Source organism: Neltuma alba, unplaced genomic scaffold, assembly GCF_004799145.2.
Source record: "Neltuma alba isolate B1F8T4 unplaced genomic scaffold, ASM479914v2 tig00004866_pilon, whole genome shotgun sequence".
Classification (NCBI taxonomy): domain Eukaryota; kingdom Viridiplantae; phylum Streptophyta; class Magnoliopsida; order Fabales; family Fabaceae; genus Neltuma; species Neltuma alba.
Genome location: NW_021633889.1, coordinates 83,300 through 98,086, shown reverse-complemented (window position 1 = coordinate 98,086; position 14,787 = coordinate 83,300). Strand labels below are relative to the sequence as shown.

The 14,787-nt window shown below is 33.1% G+C and overlaps 1 pseudogene; it reads right to left on the bottom strand.

Annotated features, from left to right (window-relative positions):
• The window catches only part of LOC114746032 (uncharacterized), a 70,253-nt pseudogene extending 59,088 nt beyond the window's left edge, over positions 1-11,165 (bottom strand).
• Positions 11,166-14,787: the final 3,622 nt, after the last annotated feature.

Genomic DNA, 14,787 nt, shown 5'->3' with positions numbered 1-14,787 from the left:
TTGGCACAAAAATATATTTATTCCTATTTTATTTTATAAGACACAAATACTAAAAGTGGGTTAAAATTAGTTAAAGATAATACATAAGAAAGAGTGTATAGATAGGTGGCGAAAAAAGAAAGAGTGCTGCTGATATAAGGGCTTTAACTTTTTAAATATGATGATTTATCATTGAAATGGAACATGAATTGGATGACCAGAGTTTGGAACTGAAGCCTCCTTGGTGGTCTATGTCCGACCGGCTGACGCCCGCACACTATGAATGAAAGAGCTGATGGTGCCATTATGGAAGAGATGATTTGATTGGTTGCTAAAGGGCATCCATGCGTTTATATACAAGGAATACATCTACTATAGTATTAGCTGCTTCATGTGAATAAAAAAGTTTGAAAATTTTTTCATTTACAATTTTTTATAACTAAATGGTTTGAAAATTTTGTTTTGGAAGACAAGATGCCGTGAAAAAAGTGGGAAAACAAAAAGCCTAACTAATTACATGTGCAAGCTTGAAAACAGTTTTTGGATTATACTACCTCCAGTATGTAATATAAGAACTAGATTATGCGTGAAAACCGGTGAACCGAACACTTGTTTGGTATGATTTGCGATCAAACCCAACTCAGTCTAAGCTGGTGCAACTGGGAAAACCTGAGTAACCCACTGAATTACGTTGGTGGGCTAGCCGGATTATGTTTTCGCTATTCTCCTTCCCATTTCCTGCTCACTAGACGGTTGTTGGGGATGCTTCACCCACTTGGGACTAGTTTCTATACGGCCAGAAGCCATGGATGCTGCCAGAGGTTTAAGGGCAAAGCGTGTTATTCGGGGAAGGTTAGGAAGGAGAGAGAACCTGTCAGTTATGTGTGAAATTGAAAACTGAATAGTGCATAGTGAGGAGGGAAGACTCGTGAATTAATCCTGCGAGTCAAAATAAAAAACTTATAGCACTAGGAGAATGCAAAAGAAAAGAATAGAATAAAAAAAGAAAAGAAAAACTTGCGTCACATTTTATATTTATTTGTAAAAATCCTTACAAATACATTTTAATAACTCAAATTTTTATTTAAATTATTATATTTGTCAAATTTTTAATCAGGTTATATGACTCAGAGAGGAATTTTAAAATTTTATGAAATGACTTTAATACCTCTTTCATTAGAAACCTAGAGATATGAGAATTTTTATCATTCTCATGTTGCGTAAGAACTCTGAATGAGAAAATCTTGACGTTTACATTGCAAAGTTAGAAAATCAATCAAGTAAGCAATGGTGAGTTAGGTTTTATATTAAATCTTCCTCCCTTATTACAAGTGTATTATGAAGATAAAATGTTGTTAACTTAGAATTGAAAAGTCTTAACTGTAAAATGAAATATGTTACTTTTTAAGGTTGTATTGTAATCAAGTTTTATTTAAAGACTTATTGCAAGTATGTTATGCAGATGTAAAGTTATTAATTTAGAACTGAAACTTGTTAACTACGTAATTGAAAGCGTTAATTTTTATGATTGTATTGTGATTAAGTTTTACTGCAAGCGTGTTATTGGGACAAAAAGTTGTTAATTTAATTAGAATTAAAATGTGTTAACTATGAATTGGAACATGTGATCAAGTTTTATTCAAAAACTTGTTGCAAGTGTGTTATGGATACATAAAGCTGTTAATTTAGAACTGAAATTTATTAATTGCATAACTAAACTTCTTAATTTTTAAAGCTGTATTGTAATAAAATTTTAGGGCTAGGCAAAATGCGCCCTTTTCAGTTGAGTTTATGGAGTTGAAGGAGGAAACGGGTTGGTTAAAGGATCAGGTCAAAGCCTAAGTGCTCCTAATTGAGCAATTGTTTAAGAGCCAAGCACCATAGCCAGCTTTGAATCTCAGCCTCAGCGGAAAGGACAGCTACACATTCCCCTCTCTACCTAAGGTATAATACTGCTTGTCTTTGGATGTCCAGTGTAGGACAGATAGCCCTAAACATCACACCGTCACCCCAGGCTACATGTTCAACTTGCTGGGGGAGACCATGATTCATAATACGTCTCTCCCTACTAATCATGTAAAGTTATAGTTGAACACTGCTATAGATGACAACTACGCCCTTCCTGTGCCCACCCCAGATGTATAGACAATAGCCCAAGCGGTGAGTAGCTTTGTTGCTTGGCCTGGACGTCTTATTTTGTTAGAACAACCTAAAAAGGTGTATATATGTTGAAACCTTCAGCTAATTTAAAACAATGTATAAATTCTGTTTTATTGCTAACTATATATTTGTTAGTCTAAGGGGAAGAAGAGCCTGTTGAGAAATCAGTCATTGTCATGTTCATAGAAGAAGCCCTCTGAGCCTGCTCTTGTAGTGTCATCAAGATATAGAATGTCTTGAGGAATATGCAACTGGGGCAAGATTAGAACACGGCCACTACTTGATGATTCCTTTCAACTTTGAGCTAGAGGTTTATGGTAGACTCGCATATGAGTACGTTACAAATGAGATACTAAAAGAAATTCTGGCTCATGAAATGGCTAGCACGAATGCCTATAACTTTTATATAAAGTATTTCTCAAGACATGATTAAATACTTAATTACTTATAACATTTATTATATTGATATTTTTGTTTGGACAATTAGGTGCCTTTACAAGAATTTTGTTGTTCCTGGTGACCTTGATGAAAGGTTTAGATTCATCAGTCCCCATACCTTTGCCGGCCACAGCCCTAATATGAAGCAAGACTTATCGAGGGATTTGGTAAATATCTTCATTTCAAGGGCTGTAAAGAACAGGGACACTTTCTTTTGGCACCTTACTACCAAGGGTAAGTATACTAAATTTTCTTTAATTTTTTTATCATATAATAGTTTCTAATTGTTCTCATTGTCTTTATTGTATTTAGGGGACACTGGATGCTGATTGTGGTCAATCCCTTCATGGAAAAAATTTTGGTGTTTTGATTCTCTTAATGGGGATCCAGCCAATCAACCATTTATGCAATCACTATTTAACAGGTATCTTGAATGTGCTTTATCACATTGAATTTAATTTCTTTTTTCTATCTAATTTTTGACAATTATTAACTTTTAATTTCATTGTATTCTCAAAGCTCTATGGCTGTTCTGCACGAATCAAGGCTTAACATGCCCCCCGATCAAAGGCGACCTATTCGATTCTATGTTCTCATGGAAAAAAAAAGTGAAGGTATTCATCACCATTAACTATTCAACTAAATATAGCTTATCATCAGATCATCATTAATATATTTTCCTTCACCTCTCTTTACAGTGCCCACTATAACCAAACAAAAGCACAGATTGTGGATATTGTGCCATGAAGTTCATGAAAGCGATATTTATGCACAATGCTAACACAATCCCTATTAACGTAACATGTATTTATTCAAAGCTCAATTTATACTTACGTTAATTATACATTTATACCTAACATCATCAAATTCTTTATTTTTTTTTATACAATACTTTGCAGATACATATTGCACGTGATATTCATCCAGTCAAATGAAAGAAATTATGGAAGAATTGGTAATGGCATTGTACCATCAGTGTGCATAGAATAGATAGACAAGAAGATTGGTATTTGTCTTTTTTTTTTTTTTATTTCTCACAGTTCAATGATGCTTTTGGTTTAGGTACTTGGACAATTTTGTTATAGTTTTTGTAAATAGCCAATTTTGATTTTGGTTTAATACTTGACAAATTTTGTCTTACTTTCTCTTGTCCAAGTTTCCTTTTTGTATAGTACATATTTCTATTTCTAATTTGCTGGTTGGATTGATATGTGTGTGTGTATGTGTGCGTGTGTGTGATATTGCTCTATTACTGCCTTTTGTATTCAAAACGCAAGGACCGCTAAAAAGAAGCCACCTCATTTTAAAAGAAAAAAAGTGCATAATACTTTATGATTATTCAATATAACTGTCAAGCATTCTACATATATTTTACGGTTATATTTAATAGCCATCAAATATACATAATACTTGACAGTTACAGATAATAACCATCGAGTATATTTTAAACATACTCAATGGTTATTGGTAAGAACCGTCAAGTATGAGGAAAACATACTTGACGGTTTCTATAAATAATCATCGAGTATATCTAACACATACTTTATAGTGTCAAGTATTAGGTATAATACTTGATGGTTTTTAAATCAAAACCGTCAAGTATTGTGTCAAATATTTGATAATTATTAACCATCAAATATTAGAGAAGCAAATATTTGACGCCTCCATATTTGATGGTTATAAACAGTCAAGTATGACTAAAAATAACCGCCAAGTATTTATATTTTTCTAGTAGTGAATATAATAATATTCCACCTAATGTCATTTGAATCAATCGCCGTTTACTAATCATGGAATGATCAAAGCAAGTTGTAGTTAAAAACTAATATATTTTATTGAATGTATTAACATATTATCCGACTATATATAAATTGTTGTATAATATGCTATTGAATGCATTAGTATACATTACCATACCATACGACTATATATATACTCTTCCGGTCCTTAGTATAAGACCCATTTAACTAGTTTGATTAGATTAAGAAAGTTAGGTAAATTAGTTAATTATAAAAAAAGTGAGACATTTTTCCTAAAACACCATAATCATCTTTCTTAATACCCCTCTTCCTTTTCTACTTGATTATGATTGAGGGAATATCTATAGGAGTAATTTAGAGAAAATTGATAAATATGATAAATGAGTCTTATATTTAAGACCAAAACTAACTCAAGAATTAGATCTTATATTAAGGACTAGAGGAGTATATGGTATGTTAGTATAAAATCAAAGCTTGAAACTATTTTCATACGAACCAACCAGTTAAAGATTTGGTTCAGCCACAAAAATATTTGATCAGGTTGGCTCTTAAAGTTGTGACAGCAAAAATCATATTTGTACACTCCTTTTAATTCTTATACACTTCCAATTATCTTACCCAAACTAAAACGAAGTAATTAAGTAAGTATTTCGAAAATGATATAAGAAATCATATTTATCCACATTTGAAACCGTAAAATACATTTTGAGAAGAAGAAAAAATTGCATCAAACTTTAAATAGGCACAATATTATAAAACGTAACTAATATCATATTTGGTGACCTATAATCAGAAATAATTGTTCTTTTTAAAAAAAATGCTTTATAATAGGGACAAGAGGGAACATTAGTTATCATCTATTATGTCAATGGATAAGCTTGTAAGACATCTCACAAACTGACACACATTGATAAAGCTCGTAGAAAATTCAACAAAAGCCTTTTACACCAGAGGTACATATTTAAAACATGTTTCAAGTTTTCAACACTTCCTTCCTTGGAGAAAGATCACAATTAAAAATTGATCAAGTTCTTCTCTTTCAAGCTTTCCACTGTATCCCTGAGACTCACCTCCAGGGGAATAAACTCAATCCCCAAGGTCCTTGCCTTTTCTTTGGAAACTTGATACACTGGCATGAAGGGCTTGTCGTTCTCACATCTAACAAGTTATTGAGGAAGCAAGAAATGAGGTGAGAAAAAAATTTCAAACAAATAGGCAAATGCCAAGGCAATTCAGAATAAGAAGTGGGTGCAAATTATTTGAGTACACAAGTTCAATCTCCAAGTCATCCACTTGTTTTGGAAGAACAAATCTTTACGATACACAAGTTTCATTTGCAGTGCAGGTTCTAAAAATCTCTGAAGAGGTGAATGCAATGAGTCCACTATGTGTCAGGAATTGTGAAAAGAAAGGCGAGAGAGAAAAATAGAGAATGAATATAAAGAGTAACATATTATATTCTTCTGGTCCTAAATATAAAACCTACTTTATAGTATAATCTACACTACAAAATAGATCTTATATTTAGGACTGAAAGAGTAGTAAATAATTTAGGAAATCAAAACATTAGAGATTAAGATTGACGATTACCCTTATTTTCAAGTCAAGGGTAATCCTAATCTTATCCCAATCAAATATCTAATTCAAATCTTACTAATAATATGAAATCCCATTTAAATCTAAATAAAACATAATACAATCCTAATAATCAGCGAATCTAACAAAATCTTATCTAAATCCATAATTACATATCAGTGAGTGTGGAAGAGAGAGAGAAAGAGAGAGAGGTTTCAGGACGTGGAGATTCAATTAACTTACTTCTGTGGGAGTGGTAATGTTGGATATAGCTCATGCAAAATCTTCACAATGTCGGAGTAGTGTGCTACTGTCTCAACCAAACAATACCTTCCGCTGGCTGAAGAAATCTCAAATGCTTGAATATGAGCATTTGCAACATCCTTCACATGAATCCAGCCCAAAGATAAATTTCGAAATGTTTGCGCACCTGCATCAAACGAGCTTGAGAATAGTCCAAGGAGAAAGATAAACAGTTTTCTCTTGAGGCCACGACAAGAAATTGTTTTGCACATTCAAATCAGCTAGAACTCACAAAATAATAATAAATTAATAAATAATTAATCAGCTTATTGTTGAAGAAATTCAATGACAGTACCACATATAGGTCCAATTTGAACGAAAAACAAATCAAAAACTATAACTGTGTTAATGTAAAGTTTGCCACCCAGAACTTCTAAAGCAATAAGCAGGACTCTGCAAAGGCCTAGGAGTTAAAACTCAGCCATCTTGAGTTTAATATGTATCCAAGAAAATATTTGGTGAAACTATGGCTATAATTAAGGAGTGTTTGTTTCAGCTTCTTTGTAGCACTTTCATATAAATTGAAACAAAACTCCTTTCATATATTTATCTTTCACACCTTAAAATCACTTCAAAAAAGCTAATCCAAACACCCTCTTAGTATTGGAAAAACATTTGCGCACAATGATTGAATAAAAACAGTTGAAGTTCATAAGCTCCTGCTCCTCATTATGGAAAAACTTGATAAAGAGCATTCTTGAACTATAACTTACACAACTATCCAAAATCAAAGGACCCACCTAAGACTGAAAGATGAATTTGTAAGCAAGGGAATAGTCTACTCCACAACTTCAGAGAAAGTGCTAAGAGATCTCACTTGAGTTTTACTGTATCCTTTCAACTAGCATTACTCCTTCCTGACATATATATACGCATATCACTTCTGTTTTGTTTCCTGTATCTTGGTTGATATTAGTTTTTATGATATTTTAACTTAAATTTTGAATTAGCTAAGTGGGATTGGTTGGGAGTTACGTTCCCTACTTTTGTACACCTTCTCTGTTGGCAACGAAAATAGACACTAAGAGACTCAATTTCTATGAATTTGTACTTCAAATCTGTACAAGAAAATTTCTTCTTTTATTTGAAAAAAATGAAATTATGATTGCTGCTGTCTTAATTTGCTAATTTCAAGTGAAAAAGGACAATAGTAAAGAGCATTACAGTTTTGGATCTTATGTAGCATAATGGTTTGCATCGTGATTCCAAAAACACACATCAAATAAGTCACCATAAAGTCTCTGATTAAAATCATCATGCTCCCATAATCTCTTTGCACACATCAACATCTTGACACCAATTCTCTTTTCCATTTAGAGCCAGAACAAACATTTTAGTTGAAAGATCAGACAATACAGATGGAGATAAATAATGTGACAGAATTTATTTTTGTGCTCAATACAGCATGGACGTTATGAATCTATGAAAATTACCATTTATTAAATTTGATATTGCAGCAGAGCTTTCATTAAGTGATGGTTGCAAGAGTGGCCCAATCACCACAGCTGGGTTGAGAGCAACCAAGTCAATCTTGTGTTCTTTTGCAAATTTCCAGGCAGCATCTTCAGCCAAAGTCTTGGAAAGTGTATACCAGATCTGAAAGCACAAAATAAAAATAGCGAAAAATTGAAAGGCATTATAAAATAGTATTTGTGAGAAATACCATGTTAAAAGCGCTGGAAGTTGGAACATATACATTAGCAACACTACTCAGCAGCAATTTTCTAGAGCATACAACTTTCAGAGGAATGATCTGTTATCAAATAAACAAATTAGGAAAATGGCTGAAGCAATTTCGCAAGTTTAATGGGCAATCTCTGCATCACATCACAACTGATTTCAAGGGACTGTCTTTTGTCATAATTAAAACATGCAGCTTTCATAGAGAATAAAGCCACAAAAATAAATGAACCAAGAACTAGTTGTATACTACATTGTGACTGATTTACAACCACTGGGGACATCCATTCATAGACCCAGAAAGCAGAAGGAGAAATAATATCCCTGGTACATGGCCAAAAAAAAAAATTAAAAAAGTAAAAAACAAAAAACACAGGATAAGGAAGGATAAAAACTCATGGACGTTTAAAACATAAAGAAATCCCTGATGAGTGCAAAGAAAGAGTTAGCTGGATGATTATATAATGAAAGAGAAATACCCCTAATAACCTTAAATTATGTAAGTGAAGTATGAAGAATTCCACAACATCCTTGCCAATTTCTCACAACTGTAATGAATTATTGGAGTATAGCTAAGTCAAATGGGGCCTGTAAGCCTTTGAAAAAGCTCAGCATCTCAACCTGGATAGTATAGTGAATTATATATAATACATACCTTATATTCCCTACAGAAATCTGGATTTGAAAACCAAGTCTCATCAACTACAACTTCAGGAGTTTTAGGCTTTCCATTATATTCAACTGCAGCAGTGGAAGAAGTTAAAATAACTCGTTTCACAGATGGTGATTTTGCACATGATTTGAGAACATTAAGAGTTCCTTTGACTGCTGGATCAATTAATTCAGCCTGAAATGCACACAAAAAAAGAAGAAGGCAACAGTAAGAATTTAGTAAGAAAACCTATTTAACCAGACAATAAAATGGCGATTTAAAAGATTGTCAGCCTTGTGACTAATTTAAACTCGTGGGAGCTTAATAGATTCCAAAGCCAAAAATACAAAATCCTTTATATTAGAAGTTCATGGTTGAGAAAAATCTCTAACTGAGATTCGGGAGAATCTCAAAGCATGTCACTCTGAATTAGTCAACAATTCACTTTCTTTGGATGTCAATCTTGCTAAAATATGCCATGTTGTAGTTTACTGACTATAAGTCCCTGCAGTAATAAAATAAGCCAATCTTAAATGAGCCTTACAGCCAAAGGCCTATGTTATAGCCACTTCTTTGCTTCTAAAAGACGTTATTTCAAGTGTAAAGAGCATTAGCTAGGAGGGACAGATGTGCCACTATTTTAATGGCCTCTTACATAATGGATAATGGGCACTGAGGCATCCAAGGCATGATGTTATGGTTCTATAATATGAACCAGGCAAGATTGAGAAGGGAAGAATAGGGAAAGAGAGGAAAGAACCAGAAAGATAGGGAAAACAAAGAAGAGAGAAGAACAGGGAGACGAGATGTACTAAGTAATACGCTGGATTAATCCACCGATATCATCAGCAACAATTCAGGTCTGATATTACACCCTTATATAGATAACGAAAATAACAGAAACAATGACTAAACTAACGCCTAGTTTACAACTAAGCAAATTACCAAGCTACCCTTAACTAAAAACACAACATTCCAATGACACAACACATGATACTCTATTCTCACCGTAAGTTTAGCATAAATCTCCAGTTTGCCCAACAGTTTTCAGATTAATGAAATAAAACTCCCAAAGTCTTTTTTTTTTTTTTTTTTGCAGATCGAAAGGAAAACTCCAAAAATGATAATACTTACAGTCTTAGATTACATGTGAACTTACTAGGTCATCAATACGAGAGATTGTTTTACTGTTTGCCAAGGCACAAAAAAGGGAGCAAGCTATTGAGAAAGGTCACTATGTCTTATGTATTTGGGAAAGCGGAAGCCTACTTTGTTGGACAAAATGAAATGAAGCTTTTGTCTTCCTGTTATTGGACTTTTTATCTCTATGCAGAAATAGTCATCTAACAGTGGGCATAAGATAATCAAAAGATGATAAAAATTGGTACAGAGATTCTTTAATCAAAAGATGAAGTAGAGTGGCTATATTGATGTCAACCTGTGGATCTTTGACATTGAGAGCAACAGGAGATGCAGTATGAAAGACGCCCTCGCACTCCTCAACAGCCACGTCAAAGGAACCTTCTTCCATGAGATTTGCTTTAATCAGCTGCAGTCTCTCCTTTGCCCCATCAAGTTTGAGCAAGTGGTCTACTTTTACTGAATCATCTGCAAGGAGTTACAAACCATCACTAATATGTATCTCAAAATGATAAGAAACAACAAAATAGAATTGATTTCCGTCAAACTTAAAAAGCAAAATTAAGGAATTGACGTATCTAGCAATCTGTGTATTTCCCTCCATTTCTCTCCTATTCATCTTCAGCCAACACACCCGTACATTTTTTATTATCTATGCATGCCCTGTTCTTGGATCATTCCTTCAATTTCCAATTACTCAAAACCATAACCAGAAATCGTGATACAACAAAGTAGAGAAAAAAGAAATGAACTTATATCTCACATGCACCGGCAAACACTTTAAATTTGGTTCATGTGAAGTGTAAAATAAATCCTTACTCCCATCTCTTCGTTAACAAGAAGAGGAAGAAGAAGAAATCAACGAAACAGAATTTCCTTCAGTATAAAAGAGAAAGTACTCACTTGGGTCGCGAACAGTGGCCTTGACAGCATAACCACGAAGAAGAAGAAGCTTGACGATCCATGAAGCAATAAAGCCAGAAGCACCAGTGACGCATACAACCTTTCCCTTTCCTGTGTTGCTTTCCATTCTCTTTCGTTCTTACTAAACCACTGCTTGAACTTAGGAAAAGTCTTCAGCTTGATTTTTACCTCCCGGCTTTGAATTGTACCCATTGTTTATAAAGAAGACCCCAAGTCTGTGAAATGGTTGGCTTTAACGCATCATCTTCTTCGAAGCGTCGATTGAGACATACAACTAGTTGACGGTCTTAACTCGTAGCGCACAATTACAGGTGTAGATTAAGGCATGGGAGAGCCAAGGGGAACTCCAGTTTCATGCATGTGATCGGCATTTGAGGCCATAAGTTACAATAAATGAGATCAGCAGCGTAGGTTTTTGGTTTCCTTCGTCAAAATTTGTGTTTGTGGTCTCCTCAAAATAGTTGGTTGAACTGATAAGGCGGTGATTCATTTCGGGAAGAAGACAACCAATCATTGTTGGTTTTAATGAGGAGCAAAGCAGTTGGTTTTAAAAATACAGCATAGTTGCTTGCTTCACACATGAATCAATCAGGGGCAAAGCAGTTGATTTTAAATAAATATACACGAGGATACTGCCATACAGAGAAGCTGAATGGGCAAGAAATTTTGGACCGCAAATATGATTGAAAAGACTACGTATGCCAAAGGAAGTACTTTGTACTTGGGAAAAACAAAAAACAAAAAGAAGTACTTCCAGCCTTTTTAATAGCGATTTTAGGGAGTTCTAGCTAGCTAATCATCTCAGATGAGTTTAAAACTCTTTTTTTGGTACGAAAGAGCTATTATGAAATCTCAAATCAGAAACATTATTACTAGAACAACACGTAATAATAAGTTTCAGAATCATAAATAACAATTATTCACCTGTTATTGAAATTTATTAGTAATTATTTTTTTTTAAGAATTTCATTGTAATTCTCTCTCTCTCTTTTTCTTTTAAAGTTGTTCTAAGGTTTTCCAAACATCCGTTTATTCTTATCAGAGGAGGTGAAGAAATCCATAGTATTTTTTTACAAGAGCTTTTGATTATTTCAATAAGTATTAATTTTTTTCATATATGTCCATATTTAATAAAAGTAGTAAGAGAATAGAAATTAATATGATGTTGGAATTTAATATAGTTAATTAAGAGTAATATTGGAAATCACTTAAATTTTATCAAAAATTTAATATCTTTAACTATTTTGATTACTATGTGTTAATTAGATAGTGAGTTTTTATAATAAAAATTAGAGATAAGGGTGTAGATCTCATGAAAAAAAGACACACGTAGTCCAATAAAAAAGCAAAATATAACAAGAGCATTATTGAAAATAAATAATAATCATACCTAAAAAGTTGAAATACTCCTATCATATGTTTATAAGTTGTTTCCATGTTCCAATATTTTATCCGAATTAAAAAAAAAAAAACTTCAAATCTCATTAATTTTGTATCGAAATTAAACAATTTTTTTTAATTTTAACCCTATTTAATATATATACTTTCTACCTATTCTTTTGATCCTATTTATAAAGTACAGATAAATGTTCTGTCCTATTTGTAAGATATTATTAAATTTTTAGTATGAATATACTATTTTATTCTTCATTTATTATGTGTCATGTATATTAAACATAGGTAAAATTAGAAAGTTATTAAATTTCAAAACAAAGTTAATAAGATTTAAGATTTTGCTTAGTTTTGGTGAAATATGCTAGAATGGACTCATAAATAGAACCAGGGGCACTTATAAATAATACAGAAGAATATATTTTGGGACAAATTGAAAATCTTAGTAAATAGAAGTAAATAAGAATAGAGGAAGTATGATTTGAACAGTGTTGAAAAAAAAAAAAAACAGGACTATTATGCTTGTTTTTCTCCTAATTACTAAGATTTCAATCTCATCCCGCCTTTTAACCTTTGTCCCAAGTGGAGGCACTAGACGCACCAAGGAGAAGGAGGGTAAGCAGTCACTCCCTCACTAATAGTGATATGCTTTTTGGAATATTGGCCACATGCCCTTGTAGGGTTTGTTATTTTCTTTGTCTCTTGTACTAATTGAATTGTGTCTATTAGCTTAAACGGATATTTGTCATTTTCCAAATCTGGGGTGTTCATGAAAGGGAAGAAAGAAGTTCCATGTACCTTGGATTTCTCAATGATTAATGACATCAATGTTCCTATGTTACTCCATTTTCTCCACGTTTTGGAAATGGTAATTAAGCTTTGAACTTCAGGTGGCCAAATTCGTATGTGACCCGTCTTGGGTTGGTCTGGAGGCTTTTCTTTGTCCCTTGTACTAATTGAAACGTGTCTATTAGCTTAAATGGAAGTTTGTTATTGGTGCGAGGTGGTCAGGAGCTTGTGGGAGTTTTGAAGTTCTCAAAAGTGGCATTTACGGTCAGGCCTTGTCTTAGATTCTTGAATCATATTGTTTAGAATTGTTTAGCTCATATTATGACCTCCCAAAGCTTGTCAAATTTATCAGCAAAAACAATATTCAGCAAAAACTCATATTTGCCTCAGCAAAGCTATCCCTAGCCGTGATGAAATCCTTCTCAAGTTGAGGGAATGAAAAGGGTTTTCAAATTGGTTCAATCTTAGCTTTTTTTATTAGAGGAAAAAAACTAACATATATATATATATATATATATATATTACCTAAAAAAAAAAGATGACATTACATTACTGGAGTTCTTAGACCAAGAGGAGGAACTTAAGTTAAATAGAGTCACCATTAGTGAGGAGGACATCAAACTGAGAAAAGAAACGGAGTAATGCTGATATATCCATGGCAAGACAATTGTTGGAGCTGCTGAGGAAGGACTTCGCAGTGATCATTCTCTTCTTGATGCACGTCAATTTGATTGCCTTTTCTGGAACATTGTAATCTGATTTGTATATAAGAATCCACGCCTTTCTGAAACATGCAAGATAAAATTGTGGGGTTCTCGAAATGGATTTCCAGCATTTAACATTCAACAGGATATCACATTCATATTGCGTTAGGATCCAACAGCTTAATGAGTTTATGTGCTTGATTTTATGAATCCAAATGGTCCAACCATCACAAGAGCTTAGATTATTGGGCAAACTGAATGACGATTGATTATTACCTTAAACGCTGCTTTTGCCTTGTAATTTTCATCACGAAATCCACCCCGGGAGATTTTGTCAACTTGATTGGTTAAGGGAAGGGGAATGCCCATAATGTTGTTGGCATAACCCTTCTATAATGCATCTGATAAGATTTTGGTTCCAGTAGCTGCCATTCCCTGATGAGGGCATTGGAATGAGAGACTTCTTGGAAGGAGTAAGTTAGGGGCAATCTCATTTACAATTTGAAAGTTGTTCGACAAAATGGGGTTGGTTAATGATATATTACTTCCGGTTTCAACTTTCCATTTGAGATTGGAAGCTGCTAATTCAGCACAAGTATATTTCTTTTCATGCCCATGAGGTAGAGAGACTTATCTCAAACCTAAGAAGCCTTTAAAAAGGCCTTGCCTGTTAAAATTAGTATTATGTATTAGGGTCTGTTTGGCTCAATGAGAGGAAAAAAAAGGAAGGGATTTTAATAAAAGAAAGAGGAGGGAAAGAGAGTAGAAAGATTTTAATATTACCTTGTTTTGATTTATTAAAAAAAAAATGGGGAAGGGAGGAGTTTTAATATTATCTTGTTTGGTCTATAAGGGGAGAGAAGGAAAAAATATTTTAACATGGACAATTTTACTCTTATTTTATTTAAGATTATTTTTCAAATTTTATAAGATGTTTAATAAAATAGGATTGTAAATAACATTTAATATATTGAGCAATACTTATACCAAAATTCTAATATACTCTAACGTGAAGTATGATTGAAAAAAAGACTGAAGTGATGTTCAGTCACAACTTGCACTGTATCTTTTCTTTGAATGAAATATTTGATCATGTAAATGAGAGAACAGCATCTGGAGATAAGAAAAAAAAGATTTAGGATAGTGCAGGAATATTAAAAATAAATATAGGCATAATGATCACAACATAACAAAATATTATCCTTTCTCTCCAAATTCTCCCAATTTTAGAGGGGAGGGGAGGGAAAATTTTAATAAAATATTTTTATTTTATTAAAATTTTCCCTCTCCT